Source organism: Canis lupus, chromosome 1 (assembly GCF_048164855.1).
Source record: "Canis lupus baileyi chromosome 1, mCanLup2.hap1, whole genome shotgun sequence".
In the NCBI taxonomy this organism is placed as follows: Eukaryota; Metazoa; Chordata; class Mammalia; order Carnivora; family Canidae; genus Canis; species Canis lupus.
Genome location: NC_132838.1, coordinates 80,042,882 through 80,069,770, shown reverse-complemented (window position 1 = coordinate 80,069,770; position 26,889 = coordinate 80,042,882). Strand labels below are relative to the sequence as shown.

The 26,889-nt window shown below is 42.4% G+C and overlaps 1 long non-coding RNA gene across 1 annotated transcript in view; it reads left to right on the top strand.

Annotated features, from left to right (window-relative positions):
- The first annotated feature begins 225 nt into the window (after nucleotides 1-225).
- Nucleotides 226-26,889, top strand: part of LOC140620574 (uncharacterized) — a 117,921-nt gene continuing 91,257 nt past the window's right edge. Inside the window, exons 1-2 of the long non-coding RNA XR_012020355.1 lie at nucleotides 226-651; nucleotides 871-957. This is a non-coding gene — a long non-coding RNA (uncharacterized lncRNA). The remainder of the gene's footprint in view (nucleotides 652-870; nucleotides 958-26,889) is intronic.

The window sequence follows — 26,889 nt, the reverse complement described above, 5'->3', positions numbered from 1 at the left end:
TTGAGATCTATTGTGTCGCTTTTGGGGAGGGACACTTTCTGGGTTGGAATGCGGCATCTTTGTTCCCCCGCGAGTCCATGGAGGAGTCCGCTCTTTGTGAGCAGTCAATTATAGAGCTCATCAGCTTCGTAGCCACGGTTCCATTTGCGGCTCCAGCTGCCACTTGGTGGGGAGGAAGGGCCCTGGCAGGTGTCCAAGGCCACACACCAAGCAAGGGAATCAAAGTTTGCAGAGTGTTGAGTACCATCTCCACTGGACTGTGCCAGCGCAAGTGAACCGTTCGGAACCTCTCTCCGGTTTATTATCCTCTCTTCCATTCCCAGGGAGTATCTTCTCCAGATAGGCCGAGAAGGGAAGGCCTATCAGCATTCTAGATGCAAGTTTATAGAAGGAAATTCAATTAGCAGAGAGAAAACCACGTGTAGCTGCGGACGAGGAATGAATATGCAAACGACTCTTACACCTGTAAGCTGTTTGCTGCCCAGACTACCTGCCCTGGGGCCTGTTCCCCTCACTCTGCCTCTGGGAGGCAGGAGGCTCCCCTTCGAGGGCTCCCCATCCACGGCTGCCTCATCTGGGGACTTACACTTTCAGGTCTACCCTGGCCAGAGCCCCCTGGAGACTTCTCCAAGACTCCAGTGGAGGTTGGAGGTCTGTAGTTGGGGTGTTGCTTGGGGTCCATAGTGGGGATCCTGGGTGCACCATGTTGGTTGCTGAACTGCAGCGCGCTCCCCTTGGAGGAAGGCCGCGGAGAACCCCCACTCAGATGCTTTGCTTTTCTGCCCTTGAGTTGCGGGCCCATCTCCTGTCTCCTTACACTGGACGAAGCTGACCTGAGAAAAATTCAAACAATTCCTCTCTCTGCTTCAGAAATGACCAGCTAACTCCGCCCAACCACAGGCCAGGTGCTTCCGGCCTGCACCCTTCTGCCCCACGGACCCCTGCACCCGAGTTCTGGTAAACCACTTTCTGTTCTGCCTTCTGTTTACTTCCTGCCTGAACCATAGAACCCTTTTTGGGAGTGGAGGAGAGTGGAGTGGAATGGACAGAGCTTTGAACTTGATTTGAGGTCAGATGGCAGTTTTAATCCTTGTGGCCGGAGACCTTAGTGTCTGTGTGATCTCTAGCTTCCTTTAACCTCATGGAGACTCAATTTCTTCATCTGTAAAGTGGACATCCACATGCGTCTGCTGAGTCAGCAAGAGCCTGAAACTCTTTCCCCAGAGGTTTTCCCTCAGACTCAGCCTTCATATATATATATATGATTTTAAGATTTTGTTTATTTTACTCATGGGAGACACACAGAGAGGCAGAGACATAGGCAGAAGGAGAAGCAGGGAGCCCGATGTAGGACTCGATCCCAGGACCCTGGGATCATGCCCTGAGCTGAAAGCAGATGCTCAACCACTGGGCCACCCAGGTGTCCCCAGGCAGGGCATTCTGCAGCGAGCTGGGTACTAATTTGGAATCGAAGGCTGCCACAGACAGATGCCTGGCTTGCCTGTTACTCATTCATCCTGTGTGCTGTTTACTGAGTGCTTATTACGTGCCACACATTTTCTTAGCACTCTACTGGTCTTACCGTGTTTATTTCTCACAGCACCTCTATAGTTGGGCACCACTTTTATCCCTGTTGCACAAAGGAAGAAACTGAGGCATCGCTGCCTCCCCACTGGGAACTGAGGTGAAGCTTTCTTCATGCCCTCTTTACTAGGAATTGTTTTCGGTTTATTGTTACTGACTTGAAGGTGGCAATTTTCAGAGGATTTTTCTTGAACGATCTGGCCAGAACTACTCATTCAGTAAGCAATTTACGTGTTTGTTTCCGATGGTGACAGACAACCCAGACAGAACGAGGGAGAGTATATTTTGGGGCGGTATCACTGATGTTAGACCCTTCCGTGCCATGGGGCAGGTGGCCGAGGTGATCATGCTTACAGGGGACACTGGTAGTTTTCAGATATTCTGTAGGTCTCTGACCTTAGGCCAGTGGTCTTCCAAAACATCCCACGTTTCCTACCAAACCAAAGACATCAACATGCACCCCTCCTGAGGTGACTGTTTACAGGAGTTTTGGTAGCCCATCCAGTGTGAATACCTCTGGGGAGCAAACTCCAAGCTGTGCATTGTATCATCTACGATGGTCACTTTAAACCACAGAGACAGACTGATGATGGATGTCCTTGGCTACCCTGTTGGCACTGAGGGGACCTTGGGGTCTTGGGGCAGGGGGCCTTGGGGCAGCTCTCCCTCTGCCTTTAGGCCCCACTCCTGCCCTTTGACCTCCAAGAATCTCGTGTGAAATGTGACTGTACATGGGAGGCCCAGAGCCAGGCCCTGGTCGACCTACAACGGCAGCGCTGCAAAGGGCAGTGGAATGGTGAGCTGGGGTCATGGGGAGATTGCTGGCAGGCGCTACTGGAAAACTGGAGGGATGGAAGAAAAAATGCGGAGGGCAGGAGAAATTGATGAGGCAGATGGTTGCAAACGTAGGCCATTAACCCCATGAGCTGCCACAGTGGGTTTTTTCTAGAAGCTAGGACCTGCTGTCGTGGTAGGTAAGGCGCCACTGGGAAACTAAGGCTGGATGGTGTGGGATTAGCTCATCATGTGCTGAAAAAGTGCTTAGCATTTATAAGGGTGCAGGAGGAGTAGGGCCGGAGTCTCTGCTTGGTTCTTATCTGGTGACTCTAGTGACAACACACTGCGTGTTTCCAATCCCCCACCCCCAACACCATGATCGTCAGGCGTTCTGTCCTTTCGGCCTCTTAGGATGGGTTAGTCCAATGCAGGTTGGAAATGCTGGGCATTTTAGTGGTCCTTGGGCAACCCGACAGGCTCTCTCTTCCTGCTTGCTTCTCTCCCCACCTCCTGAAATCCTCCACACCCTCAATGCACATCTCGGAGGCTGCTTTTTCCACCAGCTTCTCCCCCCTCACCAGTGTTGTGTGGAGCTGGGTTGAATATTGCTCTCCTTGGTGCATTCTGTATTGTAGCGTGCACGAAAAACTATCTTGTCTTTATCTTTATGGTTTGTGTTCACATCTTAACCTTGATCGAAAGTTCCCTGAGGGTAGAACTCATGCTTTCTTTGTCATCGCTGCCTCCATAGCACCTTGCACACAGTACCTTGTACCTAGTACATGCCTAATGACTTCCTGTGGAATCGGAGTAGATTAAAATCCCCGCCCCCACCCCTCAGGGCTGTGCTGAGGACATCACCAGTTTCTCACAATGGATCCGGGCGGCAGGAGATGAGCCTCCAAGAGAAAGAGATGCTCGCAGGACTGAACGTTTCTCCACTGAGCAAGTCCAGAGCTGTTTCCTCTCTAAGCCATCAGCCAGTCTCATGTTTTCTCCTGGAGGGTCTCTGTCCTTCTTGCTTTTCAGAGATTAATTACATTTCTCCTCCTCCTCCTCCTCCTCCTCCTCCTCCTCCTCCTCCTCCTCCTCCTTCGTCGTCGTCGTCTTCTTCTTCTTCTTCTTCTTCTTCTTCTTCTTCTTCTTCTTCTTCTTCCTTCTTCTTCTTCTTCCTCTTCCTCCTCTTTTTTCTGGCATGCTTTGAAGGCCTCACTAGCATCTCTTTGGCTTTTCAGAGAGCTCAGTTTGTAGCAGAGGAGAGCACCTCTCCGGGTTCCAGCAGGGTCGCTCACCCTCTCCTCTCTTGTTAGCCTTAGTCTAAGTGTGGAGGGGACCTAACTCCGCACCAGGCTGGCTCTGATCTGTCCACAGGTTTGGAATTGTGCAGCCCCGGGAGGTGATGGGATGAGAATGTCCAGCAATAGTTGACCTTCAATATCAACTGATTAAGGATTAGCCTCACCAGCCCCGAGGCACAGCTTGCCATTGCTGTTTTAAAATACTAACCTATGATCATTTTGTGTGTGTCAAAGGATAGGGCTCAATACTTCAAAAATAAGTGAACATGGTGATTCTTCTCTTTCTATCTTAATATTATTAATATTAGCCATTTGTTTTAAAACCTAGGGGATGTTCTCTATCTGCAAGGCTCCTAGCTAAATGATAGTCTACTAATCTTCATCTCTACTTTCAGAAGATAGCTTGGCTTTTGGCTACTCAACAGAATTCTTGTAGTAGGTCAGTCTTGAAAAAATACACGGAGATGAAATTGAGGGCCTGGCCCAAGCATTTCTCCTCAGCTCCTGGCAGCCCCGCTGGGCCATGTGGGCTGTGGAAGACATGAAGAGAGGTCTTTGGAAGTAGGTGGCCAGCACGGACGCAGCTCATAGAGTCCACGTGTCAGCAGAAACCCGGACAGAGGCGTGAGCAGCCCCTAGGCCTTCCTGTCCGCCGTGGACCTTCTGGACTCCGGCAGTTCCCATCTTCTACAGGCCCTTTCTGATCACAACCCAGACCCAGTGATTGAAGGCAAAAGAATTCCCTCTACCCCCAAGTGCAGGCAGGACACCGGGAGAGCGTGTGTAGCCGGCAGACAATGCGGAGCTGTGATGTTTAACAAGCAGCACTTGTGACGGGAACAGCACAGCATTCAGTCCTCCCCCAACAGCCCCTGAGCTGGATTCAGTGGGATTAATCGGCTCCTGCCCCGGGATGTCGGGATGTCGACTGTGGCGGGTCCCACCGCTTTTGCCTCCCATCTTACATAAAAGCTGCTCCAAGGTCACCTCAGGGTGCAGACACAGTCTCCGTTCAGTAATTAGAATGTCATGGTGCAGATGTTAATCAAAACTTTGAACGTGACAGCCTCCGACTGTCTGACTTCCTTCAGCTCTGACCTACTTCAGGCCTGGTCCTCTAGTCTCTGCCCTCCCTCCTCCCCCTCCATGCACCCTCCCCTCTCTCCTTTTTCTCCTCCCTTCTCTCCCCTCCTTCTCTCTCCCCTCCCTCCTCCCTCCACTCTCTCCTCTGCCTGTCCCTATGCACCCCTCTCTCCTCACCACTCCACCCCACCCCCCACCCCCTCCACCCCCCCTCACCCTCCTGCCCACTCCCCTTCCTGCTCACTCCTGTTCCTTCTCACCCCCCTCCTTCAGCCCTTCCCTCCTCATCCCCCCTCCTCCTTCCCCTCTCTCTTCACTCATTTCCCTCCTCACCACTCTTTCCTCACTCCCCTGGCTCACTCCCGCGCATTCCTGGTCTCCCTGTCCTCTCCCCACTCCCCCTCTTCCCTCTTCATCTCCCTTCCTCTTCACCTCCTCCCTGCTCACCTCCTCCTGACTCCCCTCTATCTCCCTGTATACTTTTCCTTGCCTGCTGGATCCTTGTCAGTGTGAAAGGGGGGGAGAGGGGGGGAGATGGGCCTGAAGCCCATCTGTAGTTCGGTTGCTGAACTTTTCTCCACGTCTGCTTTTTTGGGCTCTTTGAAGTACTCTGCTGAGCTCTTCCTCTCGCTGCTCCCATTACCCGTATGGATTCACCTCTACTTCAGCTGGCCGCTGGAACTCCTCCCTTAGATGGTAGATCTCCAGTGGGCTCCTTCTGCTGAGATGTTCTCACCCTAGGTAGACAAGATGGGTTGGGTCTCTCTCCGGAGGGCTCACCTCAGCTCCTAGGATCCCTTGCCCAGCAGCCCTGAGGATATGGGCTGACCCTGCCACAGAGTACTGTCCTGACTGGGGCACCAAAAGAGTGAGGCAGCTCTTTGCTCCTTGGACACATTGGTCCTGCAGAAGGCAGACCTTAGATGACACTTCATCCTGGGATTCTTAGACATGAGTTGGAAACTGGTCCTTGGGGTATATCAATTGCACTCCAAAGTTTCTGAAACTCTTCCAGCCTATTACTCCATACCCTTGAGGGTGGAAGGTGGTGCTCCATCATTCTCCCAGGTAAAGGAGGATGGGCATTCAAAAGACCATAGCATTTCTTGTAAAAAAAAAAAAAAAAAAAAAAAAAGAGAGAGAAAATGAGAAGAAGGAAAAAACACTTTGCTATTCACGGGACAAGTTTTTGAGGCCTTCTGGATGCTGGTATATGAAGCTGAAGGTCTTGCTTTGCTCCCAAGGCCCCTCGACATGCAGCATCCGTTCTATCAGCCCTGCTAAAGCAGAGGCTGCAGGAATTCAATTCTAACATGCTGCTGTGCAGATTATCCGAAGAAGCTCTGGTCAGCTAGATATGTGCCTCTTACCTGCCCCCGCCCGGGGACATCAGGTACCCGATCTGGGCAAAAGCCACAGAAGAATAAGCCTGTTGGGACCAGTCCTTATGTATATTTATATTGCTGTAGACAATGCCAGTGTTTCCACTGGTTTCAGCTCATTTCTGTGAGGGGAGGAATAGAAATTAATTTTTTTTCCTCTAGTGTTTCAGTGTATAGGCTGAGGTGGGAGAGGGGACATGCATATTCCTTGGCATTTAGAGGGAACTCTCTAGTCAACTCTAGTAACAAATCATAACCCAACCAGCAAGGTTACAAATCCTGCTGTAGCATCATACAGCTACTTTTGGGGCTACTGAGGCTATCTGTGACCATAATCATGCTACACTACAAACGACCACAAGCTCAGTGGCCTATAAGAAGCAATGTCTGCTGTTTATGCTTCAAGGGGGCCCTTGGGGATGACCTGACGGTTCTGCTGACCTGGCTGGGCTCACTCATCTTGAATGGAAGTTGAGTGAGTGCTGCCTGCTGTGGGATGACCTCGGCTGGAGTGACAGGGGAGATCTGGCTCTGTCCCCATACATCTCCTCTGACAGGCTAGCTCAGGCAGATAAAGGCACAAAAGTGAGTAGAAATATCCAAGAACTCTTGAGCCTGAGGCTTGGAACTGGCACACTTATTTTCAACTTGGACATCCTGCATTTTTTTATTTGCTAAGTCTGGCAACCGTATACCTCATTTTACTGGCCTGAAGAAATCCTGTGACCAGCCCAGAATGGAGAGGCAGGGCAGATCACGCTGACCACAGTGGAAAGCCTTGCCGAGTTATCTGGCAAAGGACGAGGACCTGGGGATGGTTAGAGCAATGCAATCAACCTACCCCATGGGCTTTTTAAAAATAAACTAAAAAAAAAACAAAAAACAAAAAAAAAACAAAAAAAAACTATTTTTCTGGTTAAGGGCTATCATATTTATAGTGGTCCCCCTCAGGGTCTCTTCACCTATATTGCTAGCAGGAGGCATTGGCTCTATTTTCAGGACTTTAGTTTGCTCTTTGAGGAGAAACTGAGATGTGGCCATTCTCCTTTGCTAAAGTGACTCCTGCCCTCACAAAGCTTTGCAAACAGAGGATTCAGATTCCTGCTTTGGCATCTTGATGAATTTCATTACCTTCTGGCCCTTTATGGTCCCAAAGAGTCATAACCGTATATGTGAACTCCGAGAATATCAGGGTATTATGGGGCAACAATCACCTATGAGAAAGAATGACAAATGAGGGAGAAAGGAGCATAGAGCCAAATGGGGTCTAGAGACTTTGGAAGACAGAGCCAAGGAGTGGCTGGAAGGAGCTGGCCAGGGGAATGCAAGTCACTCAGGTCGTTTTTTTCCGAGCCTGCTTAGCTACCCGAATCACCTGGAGATTTCCTACATTTCTTAGTTCCCTGTGAAGACTGGAGACTCCTGGTCCATATCACCCTTAGAGATGAAAACCTAGTTCCTTGACTTGTTTCCTTACAGGAGTAAATGCATGTCACTGTGAATGGGAATCAAGATTGGCTGGGAACCTTCTTGTGAGGAAACTAATTGCACATAAATCTTAGTTAATCTCTATTTTTCTCAGTTATATCTTAATTTTACGACCACTATCTCTATGCATTGGAGATAACGAATACAAAAATTGTATTTGACTCTTGGTCTCTTTGCTTTCATTTTTGACTAGCACATTCTTTGAGAGAAAAACCATACCAGTTCTGTGCTAGTGCGGAATATTCAGAATTTGGTTTCTGTTTTTGTTAAATGCAGGAACCTCACAATTTTTCTGATATTTAAGTACTTATTTTGTTAAAATAATATGATCTGAAGGCTGGAAGATGAGGAAGCAGCTATTAGCATGATTTAATTTTATTGCTTCTGAAGTAGTAAATATTCATTGACTTGAGGACAAATTATTTGATTTCTCTGAAAAAGTGTAGTATACAACGAGTGACGGCTGATGATGTGTTCTTGACAAGTACTTTTAGGAAGACTATTTCTAAATACAAAATGCCAGGCAAAATCTTGGGAGAAGCTGTATATTTCTTTAGTGAGTTCACAGTGATCTCCTGTATCTTTTCCATTTCTTCTGTGCTCCTTAGAAATCCTTTTTTTATTTAGGAATTCCTTTTTCCTGCTTTGAATGGAAATACTCTGCAAAGCAACCACTTTATATATCTGTTTTCAACTCTTGCTTGGTTCATTAACATTCATTTTTGAGAGTTTTTGTGTAGCTTAGATTTATGGCTCTAAACACTTAAAGTCAACAACATGTCAAGTCTGGTATGGTTGGTGGAATAGAGAGAATATTTAGTACAGAGTACTGAAATTTTATAAGCTTTAGCCATAAAGGGTAAAGATCTATATTCATTAGAAACTAATATTGGAAAATAATGCCTTGTAATTTTATAGCATATCATCTCAGTTGATTCTCAAATTAACTGTTGTGTGACATAGGCAGTCGGGTAGACATATTGCCATGTTAATGATAAGAAAACCGAGGCTCAGAGAGGTTGACTAAATTGGCCAGTGTCATCCTGGTATGTTGAAGAACCAGGATGGGAATCCAGGTTTTCTGTCTCCGAGTCCTGACTTTTTATGTTACAGTATTATGGCTTTTAAGACAGAAGTGGTTAGTTAGGGTCAGGCCTGGACATACAAGGGTGGAACAAGATGCCATTCCTATTTTCGAGAGCTTACTGGGAGGTTCACTGAGAGACAGGCAGGTCAAAGTGTGCTTCACAGCCCAGTTTGGGAAGGGCAAGGAGAGGCTGAGGGTGTAAGGGAAGGAGGGCCCAATTCTGGGGCAGGGAGTGGGAAGGAGGTTAAGCTCTTGTGGTTACAAGAAGGAGTCTCAGTCCTTGACAGTATTTCTCTTCCACAAGACCTGACCGTAAAAGAGGAAGTGCTTTTGTTTTTGTTTTTGTTTCCCCTGTGGTCAGGAAACTGGCTGATCAAGGAACTGAATTGATGGTATTGAAGACAGCAACACCAGCTGAGCAAAAAAGTCTGTGGCAGCTGAAGAATTCTTAGTCTGGGTGTCAGGAGCGCTCCCAGTGACTGGCATCAGGGGTAGAGCCTGTCGGGGAGATGGTGACTCCAGATCTTTGCCCCCACCTGGAGCAGTGGACAGGCATTGTGGCAGCTGGTATTTTCCAGAGAGGGCCACTGCAATGTCTTGTGTTCCCCATACTCCTGTATAGTGTAACCTTCTGTTCCCCTCTCAAAAGGCTGAGTCTAATTCTTCTTCCTTTGGATTTGGGTGACCATGTGACCAGTACAGTACACAGAGTGGATGCTGTGTGATTGCCAGGACTGGTTGCAAAAGGGGAAGCAGCATTGCTTGCTGGGACACTTTTGCTTTATTCAGGCTACTTTCTATAAAAATAAAATTGGTTATCTCAAAGATGAACCATTTCAATGTCTTTTCTCTCTCACCCCCCTCCCCATTATATATCTCTTACTATGAGAGAAAATATTTCTACTACAATTAGTTCTATGCTGCTCTTCAGTTTTTTACTTTTGGGGTTGGATTATGGATATGTAAAATTTGTGCACAGTCTCAGAAATAAAAGTTGAAGTTGAAAATGGATCCATTTGTTTATTAAGAAGACTGTACTTCTAGAAAAAGACTGGTGAACAAGAGAAATGTTGTACTCTATCCTAAACCAGGCTAATGTTCACTTTTCCACCATGTCTTTGTGTTTTGAGGTTTTTCTCTATCTCTCTGGTTTTTCCTGCTCAGTTTTTTGGTTGCTACTTTTTGCATTGTCCATCCCTTACTTATTGCTGGTCTCCATGGTTATTCCATAGGCCCTCTCTCCTTTCCTCTTTCTTCTTTTTTCTTCCCATATTTTCCCTTCCTATCTCCCTCTCCACACTCTCCAAGGGTGATCTTATCCTCTTTTCTGGCTTACTTACTATTTGTTGTGGACTTTCATTAACTCTGCATGCATTTATTGAGTGCCTTCTGTGTGCCAGGCATTCTTCTAAGAACCGGGGATATGGTTACAGCTTAACATTTTTAGTGGTTTTATGCTTGTGAATTTTATTTTCAACTGGCAGTGATCATCACAGAAATTCAAATATTATTGTATAAATTTACATTAACATCAAATATGTTTTCTGAAGACGATGAATGTTTAGAAAAAAAGAGAAACTGGTTAGCAGCTTGAGCCAGCAGACTTTTCCTACCTCTTCTCTTGGAAAGAGTATGTTTATCCTTGGTATTAAGGTAGCATGATTTATGAAAAAATAATTTTCCCTTTTTGACACATATTGCACTGGGTAGGATGCAGTTGGGAAGTCCCCTGTGATGACAGCTATTAATGGCAGGAAACCTGTTTGAGGCAGATGCCAGAAGGGAAAGAACTAGGAAGTGTCATCTTACTCTGGTCTACTTGGCTTTCACACATTGTGGATTGTACTGGATCACTGTGAGCCAGGTTTCTGGACTTTAGATTATCTTGATTGACTTCTTTCTTGGACTGAAGTTTTTTGGTAATGTTAACAAGGACTTTCCAGAGGAATAGCTAGGAAAAATAGCATAAAACCATTCATGCAGTTGAAAACAGACATCTTTGGTGATATTTATATTGGGCAGAGCCTGTGCCTTATTTTGGGTTATGTATAAAGACATTCTTGGCTTCCAGAATTCTAACCCTAATGTAATTTGCAAAATTATTTGGTTTGGAAAGATGTAGAAAAGCAAATTTTAAATTGTCATGTAGTTTTTACTTTCAATCCATTGCGGAGCTTATAGATCTACGTGAAGCCACACCCCACCAGTGCTATTAAAAACAAAAAAAAAAAAACCCAGTTCATCTTAAAAAAAAAAAAAGTTCATCTAAGTAAAAGCAAAAAAAAGTTCATCTAAGTAAAAGGAGCCTCTTTTCCTAGACTCTTTGCTTCTAGACTTTCTGGGTATTTTTTTGTTTTTTTATTGCCCTGCTGTTTAGGACTCCTCTTCCTTTTGAATCTAAGACGCCAAAAGGCTTTGTTTTGAAACTGTTTTCCACCAAAGCAGCTGGTGGTCTGGTAAACACAAAAAGAGTGCTTAACTTCTACAAAGCCTAGCACCCCCTTCTTATGTCCACGTTCTTCTGTTCCCTTGTGCCAGTCAGTACCAGTCATCTTCAGCTGTGTCTCCAGAGGTGCTCTCTGGTATTTTAGTACCGCAGACCTGTAGACCAATTATGAAGTCACACCCAACCAGTGTTGGGTTTTGTTGAAAGCAGCTACTTGGAGTGTCCTTTTGTTTTGCCGGGTCAAGAAGAGGCCAGTTACACTGAGGAGAAGCACAAATGCATCTGTGATGAGGATGGGATAGGAAACAGACAGGAGAAATTAATAACATAGTGGAGTGCATGTTTGGGTCGGAGCAATATCAAAATCAAATCAAAACTCATAAAATTTCCATGAGGCATGATAACTGCACGACAGAGTGGAGTGGGAAGGAGGGAGCGCATCGAGATACCTAGTGCGTGCCAGGCTCCGTGCAAAGATTTTCCTAACCTCTCTGATTTAAATCTCACCAAAACTTAGGGTGGGATTATGATCCCCAAGTCACAGATGAGAAAGGGAAAGTTCAAAGATGTGAGGCAGTTTGCACCAGATCACACAGCTCATAAATGGCAGGGCCCGTTCTTAGAACCCAAATTTGAATCCAGAAGCTTTGATTTTTTCCGGCCCATGAATCCTGCATGATAGAAGCTATCCATCCACTATTTTATTTCATGATGCATCAAGAATGAGTGGGCCACGATGTCCTCCCGGTTGCTTGAAATGTGACATCTGACCTTGCTAAGTGAAGACAACGGGAGGGATGAACCTCACCTAGACTTAGGGAGACCATTTACAGTCTCCAAACGGCGGCCCAGGAAACAGTCTTGACACTCAGATTGACAACCCTTATCTGTGGCATCAAAGGGCCAGCTGTAAGCTTGAGTCTCTTCTTCTCCTGTTAGAACCAAAGAAACCAAGAAGCGTGATGCTGGTTTTTCTGCCAGAGCAGAAGAAAGGATAAGGTGAAGGGTTTTGTGAAGCTGCAGCATCCCGGTGGTGCGGTTCGCCCCTCACCTTCCACTAATTGGCTTCTGAATGCTTTTCCTCCAAGACCTAATTAGAAACATCCTACCTGGTGCTTTAGCAACATGAAGATTCTTTCTGTTGTTGTTAGGCAGGTTTTTTTTTTTTTTTTCTTTTTAAAGGAAGAAACTTAATTCAAAGTTTAGTTTCAATATGCTTGAATTTTAATCTCATATTTCTTAGCTGAGGCACATTTTTTCTTTTGGATCAGAAAGCACTCCTGGCTGCTACTGAGAATAAGAAATCCCGTCCTGAGACAAATGTCTATTTCCTCTGCCAGGCTGGTGTGGAAGCCGACCCATGTTTCCTTCCCCTTCTGAATGGCGGGGGAAGCAGCAAGGAGATATCAAACACTCTTCCTAAAACATTTTTCTCATTCCAATGCTCTTGCCACATCCAGTATCTTTTAAAATAGCAGTAAAATGGCTCTGGATGTAGATGGCGTTGGTGGAAGGTGAGTCACCAGGGACTCTAAGCTTGTGGGTCACCCCTATCCCAAGAGCAGGACAAGCTTGGGACTAGGTCAGACCTCGATTTGAATCTCAGCTATGATGATTTATAAGCAGTATTGTCTTTCAATACTTGTGGGACAGGACTTGATCTACAACACCACCTTTCCTGTGATCTTGGAATTTGAAATAAGGCTCACCAGTTGAAGACAACGGGTAGTAAGTGCCCATGCTTTGTAAGGAAGGTCTAGACGTGTCTTTGTAGACGTTATTAGGAAGTAGTAAAACTAATCTTGGAACCCTGTCCCCATAGCCCATTCCCAGTCTATGTAAGAGAAGATGTGATGATGTGGGTAAGGGCACAAGAGAATTCTTTGAAAGATCCGACCAGGATTAAAAAATGCTAGGTTTTTCTCCTGTGCTTCCTTCCTGACCTCAAATCCTGGAAAATCATTGTTAAAGGCAGGGGCTGTCTGAGAGAAAAGAGAATTGACACGTCGTGATCCTGCTGTTGGCTTGATGACCTAGAACAGAGAGGCGTGAAGTTTTTCTACAAAGAACCAAATAACGATTTTAGTATTAGGGGCCACATGGTCCTATTTGTAGCCATTCAACTCTGCCATTAATAGAGAGACAGGCTTTCTAGACAATAGGGAAATGTGGCTGTATTCCAATGAAAACTTACCTCTAAAAATCTACTGGTCAGATTTGGCCTGCGGGTCCTAATATCTGGACCCTGACTTAGAGATCTACCCATTAGTCCTCTGGGTTGGATCACAAGTGAATTTCCAAAGAGTGTCTGATGGGCATTATGAGGTTAATAGAGACCAGAATGTCCCATAACAGCCTTGTCAAGAAAAGTTGTGAAAGACTAGAAATGGGCAAAAAAACATAAGTTGGGTCTTTTTACATGAAAGCCAGGCATCATCTACAATACTCTCCTTGGTTATGTGATTCTCTAGGATCTGCAGCTTTCATTCTCTTTGAGTTATAAAGAGGTAACCTCTCTTTATAATTTAATTTATATTATATACTTATATTATAATTTAATCCTATAGTTTCTGTAAATTCTAGAAAATTGATTGATGGTAATACAAATTATTTCTTTGCCTAGGGATGCAAATGAATTTTGCCTGATGGGTATTCAATTCATTCTCCCCTCTTCTCCTCCCAAACCCCAGTTTTATATCAATTGTGCAAATTCCTTTCATTCCAGATTCCTGATGGCCTAAATATTTACCTGCACTTTGGATTCTCCGTGGAACTAGTTCGAACATCATAACTGTTCCTTAATTAGCTAATGAGTTAAGGACCATTTTTTTTAAAGGACCATTTTTTCAAATATTTGTTTCCTGTTTATGAGCCGTGATTTTGTCCTTTAATATCCAGGAAGGGAGAGAGAGCATTAGAGGAAGTGTGTGGAGCCCCTTTTAGGCATCACTTCTGAGTTCTCTTGGCCACTTAACCTCTTGCTCCAGCATCTGCTGTTTTCTGTAGGTGCAGTGAGATAAGTCCTGGCCTCATACCTCCCCTTCCTGCCTTGGGGCTTTCTCTGATCTCCCAGCGCTGATCTCATTGTGCTTAGCTTGGAATACTGGGGAATTAATACCAGTGGGGTCATACTTGGCCAATGGGGGATGAGAGACATTGGTTAAATGCTTTCTACTCTGCTCAGTTCCCCCCACGCCCAGCTCTGAGATGCATTTCTTAAAGGCTCATAGTCTGTCCTCACAGGGTGTTCATCTTTGTCCTTCATGGGGAGCAAGCTGATAAAACACACCTGTATTGGCTTTGCCTCCTTCTGTTTCTTTCTTCTTCTCCTGCTCTCTGGTTCCCTGGGATCATACTTGTACATATACTCCCTACATGCAAGCCTCTGGGTCTGGCCCTACTTTTTGAGAATGTAGGTTAAGACAGGGAGAGACCTACAGTTTCACAGTTCGCTGGACAAGCATTCCCAGTTTCCTAAAGACCAAGTAGACCATGAGCAGGACAGCTGGGAGTGAAATCTGTTGGAAGGACCCTGTCCTGAAGGAGTGTTCACTGGGATGAGGCGGCCCTGATGGAAAGAGATTGCATGATGTAGGGTCCAGACCTAGCGTGGGAATTAAGCTGGAGTTAAGGAGGTCAGCCTGAAATTGTATCCCCTGCCCTGAAGATTGGTCCAATGGGAGGTCACTGGGAGGATTTGGAAAAATTTACAGTAAACCTCATAGAAGAGCCAGAATTTGAGGACTGCTTTGCGAAAGTCATTAGATATAAAAGATAACCATAAAAAGCATCAGCTAACAACAAAAAAGTTTTATTCCTTACCCCACTCCATTTGCTTCTCTTGACAGCGGAGGAGGTAAGGTGACCTGGAGTAGGTGAGGAGCTGGATAAAACAGAGGAAAAGAGGAGAGAGCAAGCCATCTTCCCTCTTCACTCATGTCCGTAAAACTGTGGGTTAGGATTAGTGGTACAGGAGGTGAGAAGTCCTTAAATGTCTCCAACATCTCCCCATGTCATTTCCGTATTCACACCAAGAGTTTGCCAAGCAGTTTGGTCCTTTCCTAACACCCTATCACGGCCAGGTTTCTTCACAATTTTAGAATTTTCACTTAAAATGCATTAAAGTAAAACACCCATTGCAATGATCTCTGTGGGGGAAAAAACAATTTCTGAGGGGTTGAAAGTTGGGATTTTGAAGTTAAGATACTGACATTTTGATTTGCACTGGACTTTTTTTTTAAAGATTTTAATTATTTTGAGAGAGAGAGAGAGGAGGAGCAGAGGGAGAGAGAGAATCTCAACCAGACCCCCGTAAGTGTGGGACTCCACATGGGGCTCTCAAACCCATGACTCCAAGATCATGCATGACCTGAGCTGAGACCAAGAGTTGGGCACTTAACCGACTGAGTCACCCACATGTCCTGGACTGGCACCCTAGACTTCTTAACACAGAAATCCTTTTAATGACTACAAATGCCTGGAAAGCTATGGAATCTACCTTAGGTATGGTCAAGGGCCAGGGAAGGAAAAGTTGATAGTATTTTAGGGCTCTTTCTTGCGTTGTCCCATTCAATAAATTACTTATTTAACTTCTCTGGTTTTATTTTCCTAATTTTTAAAGTAGGGACACTAAACCTGATTTATAGGTTTGTTTGTAAAGATTAAACGAAATGCTTAGTGTGGGGTATGTTGACTAGCTGATTGATCAGCCAAAAGAGACATGCAGGCATGGAACTCAGATTCTGTTGGCCAGATATTTTCACTCCTTGAATGATCTCAGTTCAAAGGATTATCATCAAACATTGTCTGCTCCTAAAGCCTGCCAGAAAATCAGTCTTTAAATACCACTCTAATCATCAGAGCATCTTTTTCTCAGATAACCAAATGGAAAGATAGGGCTTTTGTTTGTTTGTTTTTGTTTTTTTGATTACTGCTTGGATGGCATTTTTCTAATTTCTATCTTATATCCATCAGAGTAGCCCAACACTTTTCCTGATGCCCCTCAGTGTAATTTCCCCTTCACTAGTGAACAACATTAAGACACACTGGCCATCAAGCCTAGCAACCTAATTCATAAGGAGCCTCGGGCTGAGATGCAAGTTTCTTAATTCTCTAATGCTCTATCCTGAGCAATGTAATCCTGGGAACATATACATAAGTTTCTGCTCTAAGTTGTAAGATGTTATTTGTCACTCATCAAAATAAGATTGTTATTTTCAGGATAATTTTCTTTCTTTCTTTCCTTTCTTTCGAGTGAAGCAGGAGTGCTTCCCTCTTTGCTCCATGTAGCTTCTTTTTTTTTTTTTTAAAGATTTTATTTATTTATTCATAGAGATGCAGAGAGAGAGAGAGGCAGAGACACAGGCAGAGGGAGAAGCAGGCTCCACGCAGAGAGCCCGACGTGGAACTCGATCCGGGTCTCCAGGATCAGGCCCCGGGCTGCAGGCGGTGCTAAACGGCTGCGCCACCGAGGCTGCCCTCCACGCAGCTTCTGATTTAGGCTTTGTCCATGTTATTTTGTCTTGCTGAGAAGTATGTGTGCAAAGCATTTTGTCCTGGGACTGTCATCAGATATGACTGATCATTTCCCCAAAGCTCGACCATCAAAAAGATTTTTCTTATCACCACCCCCATGGTCTCCCCTACTTGAATTTACTTTGTAAAATTTTTCCAAAGAAGGGAAGAGTGACATCTGGGGAAGCATTAAAAAAAATTCCTTTTGGGGAACCTGGGTGGCTCAGTGGTTGAGTGTCTCCCTTAGGCTCAGGATATGATCCCAGGGTCCTGGGATTGAGTCCCACATTGGGCTCTCTACAGGGAGCCTGCTTCTCCCTCTGCCTATGTCTCTGCCTCTCTCTGTGTCTCTCAAGAATAAATAAATAAAATCTTTTAAAAAATCCTTTTAGGATATTGGTGATTATACGTGCTGCCTTGAAACATTCACAGAAGAACTGTAGATGTCCTGCCTGCCTTGAGTCCATGTACGTGCAGGATCTTGTTCCGATAAGCAGTAGCACGTCTCCCACCAGGTTTGGTCCAAACATCTGCCTGTTGCCTCTGAGGAAGAGAGGAAGTCTAGGAAGTCTCATGTCTATTTCGGCAGCTATGTGGCAAGTCTCAAGCACTTAATAAAATGCCTAAGTCACAGAATTTTGAGAAGGTACATTTTAGTTATTCTTTTATCTCCTTTTCCCTTTCTCCTTCCCTTCAATCTGTCCTAAGTTGCTCATGGTACACTCCTGTCCTGCGGACCCTACTACCTTCAGTTGCTCTGTGCTCGGACATGTGGTAGGTCCTCAATGAATCTAATAAATAAGTAAATGACATATGTGACTAACGTACTTTTATCCCTGCCCCATTGCTAATGGGCTTGTTTTTCTCTGCAAGATTGTGGTTTGCAATGTTTGGCCATAGAAGTCATAGAGCAGAGGTATTGCTGTGATCCCCGTGTCCCCAAACATTCAAATCCATCAGGAGGCCCAATTAAAAACATCTTCATGATGTATATTGCTATAATTTTTCCATGTATGTACATGAAATTGGGATTAATAAAGTGCAATGATGCTTATAGGCCTTACTGGACAGGGTTTATTTAACACAATGATGAAAGCCTGTAAATCTGTATTTGTTGCCAGGAGGACATGCTTGTATGTTATTTTGTGACAGAAATGAGTTTTGTTTCGTTTTGTTTCTGAGAGAGGAAATGTGCAGGAGTCGGGAGGGTAAGGTGGGGGGAGGGGCAGAGGGAGAGGGAGAGAGGGTCTTAAGCAGGCTCCATGCCAAATGTGGGTCCTGAAGTGGGGCTTGATCTTAGGACCCTGAGATCATGATTGGAGCTGAAATTAAGAGTTGGTCACTTAACCAACTGAGCCACCTTGATATCCTGAGAGTTTTACTTATTTATTTTATTATTATTATTGTTTATTATTATTATTATTTTAAAGATTTATTTATTTGAAAGAGAGAGAGAGAAAGAGAATGTGAATGGGGGAGGGGTCACTTAACCAACTGAGCCACCTTGATACCCTGAGAGTTTTACTTATTTATTTTATTATTATTATTATTTTTTATTATTATTATTATTTTAAAGATTTATTTATTTGAAAGAGAGAGAGAGAGAAAGAGAATGTGAATGGGGGAGGGGCAGAGAGAGCAAATCCTCAAATAGACTCCTTGCTGAGCCTGAAGGCCAGCCAGTGCAGGGTGCAATTCTAGGACTCTGAGATCATGACCTGAGCTGAAATCAAGAGTTGGATATTTAACCAACTGTGCCACTCAAGTAACCCAAGAAATAAGTTTTAAAACAGTATGGAAAGTATGATATCATTCCTGCAAGGTAGTATATAAAATACTAGATATTTTAGTGTATGTGCTGCCGAAGTGAGCACTAAAATACTAGATAGATAGATAAATAGATAGATGATAGATAGATAGATGATAGGTAGATAAATAGACATAATCAGGGCAAAAATGAATGATCTGATATTATTCATTTTTAGTTTATTTCTTTATTTTGGTGGAATACATCATCCAGTTGATTTCTGAGCAAATGAGTACAGGAGGTTAAGTTTTTTAGATCATTCATTTTTTTTCTCTGTGTCATGTTTTTAATTTGTAAGATTAAAAAATTCCTCCATTTCTTTTTAAAAAATAGTTTTCTGTTCTTGTTCCATGGATATGAATTTCTATAATGTCCTGAAAATGTATTATCATTATTTAAGTGTTCCTTATTTTTTGTCAGAAAATTTTTTTCTTATTTGTTTGTTTGATATTGGACTTTCCCGCTTGTCCTTGGTGAATGCTGGTGATCTCTGGCTAACCTGGTCATATTTGAGAATAAGGCACTCAAGATCAATGGAAGCTCTGTGGGTGTGATGGGATTTTGTCAACGAGTAGCCCTTGCCAATGGGCTCTGTGACTCTGGCTGAGTCATTTACATTTCTCCAATTTTTTTGCTAAAATGGGGCAGGTTAGGAGTCTGCCTGCCAGTGTTCTGAAAGGACCAGAAAAGGGACAAGAAGATCACTGTTTCGTGTGTACGTTTTCACTGTCAGCTCCCTCTTGTCAGTTTCCTGCATGATCCCAGTGATCAGCCTGGGACCAGAGCCTCTGGTTTACATGTTCTAGATAAACCTGTTCATTCTTTCTCAAATGGAGCTGATGGGAACTGGACATCTGAGGTAGAACTAGCATCTGGAAATCTGATGACTGCCTATTCAGACTTCAACCATTAAAGGTCCTAAAACATAATATGCAATATGTGTAAGAGATATATTTGACTTAAAACCATACATTTTAACATATTAAGTGTACTTTATATGTTTTAAATGTAAATTTAATATATTTTAAATATATTATAGCTGTATTTAATTCAGAGAAACAAATAGTGCTTTGACCATAACTTTAGAATATATATATGTATATGTCTGTCTTTCTTTCTTTCTTTCTTTCTTTCTTTCTTTCTTTCTTTCTTTCTTTTTTCTTTCTTTCTTTCTTTCCTGACAATAACTAATCATATAGGCAATTGATTAATTTGTACAGTTGTTTATATAGGTAGTTAACTTAAACGGGTAATCACTTTTCATATGATTCCTTTTTTATGTACCATTTTAATCTATAGAAAATACATGCTTTGCTATAAAGTATTAAGTTGGTACAGAGGGGGTACAGTAGACATTGACTGTCCCTTTTTTTCTCTCCCCCTCAACCTGCATGTCTTCCAAGAAATAATCACTTCTTGGTAAGAACTGGTGTCAATACTCTCTTCTGCTTTTTTTGGCTATTGTTTCCAATCTTTTCCCTTCCATTAATATAATGTGCATTAATTAGCATGCCTACTGAAAATAGATGGAAAAGTTTAAGATACCTCCTCTCAAATGCAGAGAGCATTTGGAGCAGGTTTGGTGGAGGGTAAATAGCTGTGCCTCAGTGAATTCTGACTCCTTTCAAGGGCTTTCAGTTAATTAAAACAGGCCAATATTTCCCCTGTTACCATGGCTAACTGAAGGCTGACCATCATTCAAATTGGTTTTACAGATCATAACATTGGGTATCAGACTTTAAGAACGATTATTTTAAAGAGTTTCCTTGTATTCTGTGCTGAGAGAAAGATCCAGTTGGGAGAATAAGAATGAGATGAAGAATTTAAACTGACACCCAAATGAGAGCTGTGTGCTGTGAGAAGCATTCAAATAATTTTTTAATGAACTGGTTCCTTTGACTTATTTTAAGATCTATATGTAGGGGAAATAAAAGCATGACAGGAATAGAATAGATGAGAAAAAAATTAAGCAAGATCCTGCCCCATTAGTTATGACTGACAAGGAAAAGATAATAGCCAAAAAGCAAATGGAGTTTGTTGGCAGAGGGGATAATGATAATAGTACTTTCACAAATATATCAGGGAAGAAGCAGATAAAAGTTTTTAAAAAGTTCAGTCATCAGTAGAGATAGGCTGTGAATGACTCTATAATGGTTGAGATATTGGTGTTTAAATTCTGTCATAACCAAGAGAGACAAAGAAGGCTAGTTTAGATCACTAATGAATAATAAAGAAAATTGCAAACATGGCTACTAAAAATGCAGATAAGTGACTGTTTGCACTTGGAAAATTTGAACGTGGATATATCAGCAGATCTGGTTGACATGCCTTCTCTAGAGTAATGTGAGAATTAGCTAATGTGCTTACCAAACCACTTCTGATGCATAATTTTTATAAACTAATTGTGCTGATTTAATGTGAACTAAATCTCTAAATGCATTGAACTCTAGAGTTGCCACTTTTCAAAGGAGGAAAGAATGGAGACTGGAATGACAAGAATTTGAGATTTCTATGATTTTATTCTTCATGTTGACCGTCTCTCTCTCTCTTAGCTCAGAAGGCCAATAGTCAGGGAAAGCTGTGCGCAATTCCTCACATAATGTGACGTTAAGCAAACAAAATGTAGGCACATGTGCCATCTCATTCCCTCCTCACCTCTATTTGCCAAAAAAAAAAAAAAAAAAAAGAATCCCAGAAAAGAAAAAAATAATTGCTCATTCATTGATGAAATGCAGGGAAACGATGTAGTAGAATGTCTAATGTACAAAGCATGTTTCTACAGAAGTATCTATTGAGATGTGGCAGGAAATTATTGTAACTTCTGTTTATTTATTAATCCTCTAATTCTATAAACATTATCTAAAGTGAGAAATAACTTAACTTTATGAATATTTAATTTATTGACTGACACTGGAATTCTTATTTTGGAGTGTTCCACTCCCAAAAAGATGGGATGTTGGTAGATGATCACTTATTTTCAGCTTCCTAGAAACTTTTTATAGCTCCTATGGGTCAGTTGATGTGGTTTTATGGAAGGTAGTATCTTGCTTGAATCTCAATCTTTTGATGGGAAGTGAATTAATAAAGATTCCTGGAAAGACACTACAGATAAAATAATATCAATGATCAAGCAGAGGCAAATATCAAGAACATGGCAGAGCTGACATTTCACCCACTTCTAATGTATGTGATTAGCCATGTAAGAAGTAAAAATAATAGCAAGTAAATCATCTAATTAGTGGACCTAAGGCTTGAAAATGATCCAGAAAGCTTTTTCACATGTAAGTTTCACTCACAGCATAGGGATTAGCTACATACAGTGTGGAGGCATCTTGATTCACAGAATGTTTAAAAGTAGTTTGGGATCCCTGGGTGGCGCAGCGGTTTAGTGCCTGCCTTTGGCCCAGGGCGCGATCCTGGAGATTCAGGATCGAATCCCACGTTGGGCTCCCGGTTCATGGAGCCTGCTTCTCCCTCTGCCTGTGTCTCTGCCTCTCTCTCTCTCTCACTGTGTGCCTATCATAAGAAAAAAAAAAAAAAAAGGTAGTTTATTTCACTTTATCTCATGTTTCAAATTGTTTAATTTTCTACATGTATGAAATGTATAAGTAGGTATCTATATTTTGGGACTGCTTGGTAAAATGTATTAATGGTGTATAGAATTAAGAATGCTTGGAGATTTCTGTGAATGAGCAGGTATATTAGAAAAAGATGCCGCAGAGATTCTCAAAGGCCGTGCTTTCTAACGCTCGCTGTGGTAATTACCTCGCCTGTCATATTTAGGTATAAATTCCATGACACATACTTTGCAGTAACTAAGTTACTTTGCTATTTTATGAATTCTTCTTCAAGTCAGTCATAGCATTTTCCCTGTTTTTTTTTTTTTATGGTGTGGAAATAAATGAAGACCAATCAAATGAGAAAAACAGAGGTTATTTATTTAGGGCCTGTTTTAGGAAGGGAGTCAACCACCATCACTTGTGTTTGGCAGAGACTCAAAGGCAGGCAGAGGAATGGGAATGCTTTAGAGTAGAAAAAGGAAAGCTATGGGTGTGCCCTGCTTGGAGGCTGTTGGCAGGAGAGAGCTGGAGGAAGGAGAATCAGAAGGTGGGCATCCTCTGGGACTGGTTAGGGGTGCATATATAGCTTTCTCTAGTTGGTCCTAATTGGAAGCAGGGACAGCAATTAGGGAAACTGTCAGTTGTTAATTGACTCCTGGCTGTTTTGGATGATTGTTATGGAAGATATTGCTTAGCATCCTGGATTGTTACTAGAAGTAGCAATCTGACTTCCTGCAAGTCTCGTAGCAGGCCAGGTTCCTGGGCTGTGTTTGGGAGATAAGTGCTTGGGGTAGTCTTATAACAGCCATTTAGAATGTTCCTTTTACCACTCCTCTTAAAAACACACTATGGGGTGGGGGTGCCTGGGGGGCTCAATTGGTTAAGCTTCTGACTTCCACTCAGGTCATGATCTCAGGGTGTTGTCAGACTCCCTGCTCAGTGGGGAGTCTGCTTTTCCCTCTCCCTCTGCCCCTCCTCCTGCTTGTGTTTCCTCTCAAATCCATAAATAAAATCTTAAAAAAAAAAAGTCCACTCTGGGATATTGCACTAATACTTGCTATTTTGACAACTTACTGAAAATTCTACAAAATGACTTAAAATAATTAGAGAATCCTTCTATTCTGCCTCCTGAATGTTGCAAAATAAAAACAATAGTGCTAAAATCACTGCTCTGGATACTTCTGGGTGTATGCTTTTTCCAGCCTTAAGAAAGTGGATCTACAACCTCTAAAAAGATAGAGGCTGTGCTCCAAAGGATCTCTGGGATCTTTCTAAAAAATCTTTCTGTTTTTAAAAAATATCGTTTGCTTTATTGAATCCTCTTAACACCTCCAAGAATTAAAGCTACATCAGGAAGTACAAAAAGAGACTTAAAGCCAATGTAAAATCTTGGGGCCAAATACAGTATTAAATTTGAATTCTAGAGATTTGGGTATTTAATATGCTGCCTACAACAAACTGTGAAAAAGCATTCTGGAGGTAACAGCTCACTTGTCCCCTTGAACAGTGATACCTGAGCAACATAGGTTGGTCCTCCACCAGGACCTCCTGGTGGTCTCATTCTTAAGAACACTCTATGGTAAAGCTGTGGCATCTCATGGGTAGGATCACCACCACTATTTGTCTTCAAGGCCATTAAAATCTCATTTCCACTTTGATTCTCAGAAAATACCCTTCCCATGTAATTCTAGCAACTCCTCTTTTGCTATATTGTGCACATATGTATGTCATAGGACAAGTGTGCTAAAAAAAATTCAGTATATTCCACTCAGAAGTGCCCAGTTTAATCTGCAAAGATGTTCATTCCAAGAGGCAGAATTCTTCTAAATGTATGAAATTGTGATGAAAATTATATTGCTTATAAAAAAGAAAAACATTTTTAAAAATACTATGGAAATCACCACATAGGCTAGTTTTTAAACAAGTGTTTGTTACATTTTACTAAATATAGTAAATGCTTTAAGTAATACTTGCACATCAGAAGAAATTTAGAAGAAACAGAACAATGAAAAGAAGACATAAAGGTCACTCAGAGTCCTAAAACACAAAGACAATCCCAAAGAAAACCAATGTTATCTGGGTGTATTTCCTTCCTGTTTTTTCCCCCTAAAGAATTTTAAAATTACATGTATAGATAGCTGCACTGTTTTTCCAAGATTTGTTTTTTGTCTTCTTTCTCATTTTTTCCCCCTAAGATTTTATTTCTTTATTTGAGAGAGAGATCCTTGGGAATGCTTTAGAGTAGAAAAAGGAAAGCTTTGGGTGTGCCCTGAACATGAACAGGTGGAGGTACAGAGGGAGAGGGAGAAGCAGACTCCCCATTGAACAGGGAGCCCAACTTGGGCTCGACCCCAGGACCCTGAGATCATCACCTGAGCCTAAGGCAAACGCTTAACCAACTGAGCTACCCAGGCACCTTCTTGCTCATTTCTTAATCACACTTAAACAGAGTCATTTGTTTAAAAAGTAAAAAAATAAGAAAATAATAATAAAGTAAAATTACAAGGAGCTCCCTGTGATTCTGCTGTATTTATCTTATGCTCCTGATCTGTCTCAAGTGGTAAAGAAAGGAGAGAAGGTGGCAGTTCACCCACTGGAAAACCACATTCAATTCTGCTGCTATACCTTTATTCACCAACCTTTAGACCCAGAAGAAATTAAGGGGTGATGGCACAACTACCCATTTAGTTATATAGGCCCACAGAGACATATACAAATTATCTGAAGGCTTCCCTGTTCTGGCTTCTCCCCCTGAATCTCCTCAGTAGCCCTGACCATGAAGCTGAGTAGCCTGACATTACCCAAAAAAAGAGAGACTGAACTGTGGACTGGCACAGAAGGGTGTGCCTGAAAATACTTCTGTTATGTGAGAAGACATTCTATGCTTATAAGTAAACTATATTATGCTATTTGATTGAACGTGATATCTTTGAATGGTAGGAATTTTGTTTTGTTCTTATTTGTAACTCATTTATTCCCCTGCCCCTTTTGTCCCTGAGGGTTATTTCTAGCTCTTGAGCTATGAAGACATGGTAAGGAGTTCAGAAATGTTCAATTTACCGCATTTGCTGTGGGTTTGTCTTTTGACCATGGATAGAGACTTCTCAACAGCCTGGGGACCATGGGTCTTCAGTAATGAACACCTTAACTCCCTCCAAGGGTGTGGTTAACAATCTACCCATTTCCATGGAGAAAGGGGACCATTCTTCTCCATGGGCCAGATATTTCTTCACCAGCATTTCCCTGAAAACAGTGATGTAGGTAGTGATTATGGAAGTCCTGTAGAGACAGAGTGGGGCAGGATGAAGGTGGGTGGTAGACCAAGTAGTATACCCTAATCTAGTTATCCTATAAAACCACCAGAACTTCAGTTAATACTAAGAACTAGGTGAGGAGCCCAGACAGCAGGGAGAGTCTGAAAATTCCAGGAGTGAATTGCACAAAAAATTGATCTTTTGTTATGCTCAGATCCAAAAGGATCTCCCGACTTACATTTGTTACCCAAGAATCAACAAACAGTTGGTCTCTATTCAATCTGGGTCACCAGCAAGACTAGATGACCCAGATTGACACTTGCCAAAGGCAAATGTCAACTCAAGGCTGCAACTAATAAACATACTACAGTTCCCCATACCTTTCTTTTCGGAGTTTGTGCATCCTCTCCTTTGTTTCACAGAACCCATAGCTGGTCCCTTTATGGTGTCCTCAATTCTCCTCTCTCCCCATCTCCTGTGTTTCCCAGAACAGGCTATCCCTTGAGAGTGATGTTCAGAGAACTCTCCTGTGCTTTGCCAATTTTACAACCTCCACCTGCCTGATGAATGTCAAAAATTCCCCACCTTTGCTTGTTTTCTGCTAGCTCTGTGGTGGGCTCAAGGAGTACAGTGATGAGAAGGAAGAAGAGCTTTTGACTTTTGGACGATGGTTAGAATTTATTTAATTCTCAAAACTTCCCTAGGGTCTACTTGACAAATTTTCTTTCCTCTTTTTCAATATTTTTACTTTACTCAATGTGAACTAATAATCCTGACCTTGATCTTATTATAAGAGAGCATTTGCATTCTCTCTGCCCTGAGAGTTTATAGAATAAAGCTTTCCTACATGGACAGACCATGAAGGATGCCTGGTCTAAATGTATTTCCCCTTTTACCAAGTCATAGAAGGTTCTAGACTGCTGCTGTAGCCTGGTAATTCTGAAAAGAAGTTTTGGGAGTTTTTAGGAAGATCATCCTACATACGTAGCACTGATTGTATTTTATAGGTTAGAATATAATTAACATATTTTTCTGATTAAATTACATTCCATTCACACTACATAAATTACTAAACATTTCAAGCCATAGCTAATATTTAGTTTGTAGGCAATTAAATTATTATAAGTAAGACTGCTAGGAACATCTTGGTACATAGTTTTTCTGAATTTTAGATTAAGGTAGTATCCCAGGAGAAGAGTTTTCTACAAAAAGAGCCTCTATCAACACATAGTCCTTTTATCATTTCCTTTTCATTGATTAAAAAAAAATCTACATAAATCCTTTTTGGGGTTATGCTATTAAAAATAATCCAACTAATATTTGGTGCATTCTAACACCAAAGGTTAATGCATACTTACTCCTTTCACCTTGTTTTCCTGTGTGTATATTGTGTTACTATTTAATAGAGCATGTTAGCAAAACTGAATTTATTGTTTATTCAATGAAAAATGCATTCTTTTAATTGACAATTGGTCAGTTAGGTAACATGGCACTATAATATCAAAATGCCTTAACCTGAAGAAATAAACTGAATTACATGATCAATTTATTGAATATAATTTCTGAACTGCTTAACAAACTAATAGATATTGGATTACATTTTTTGGAA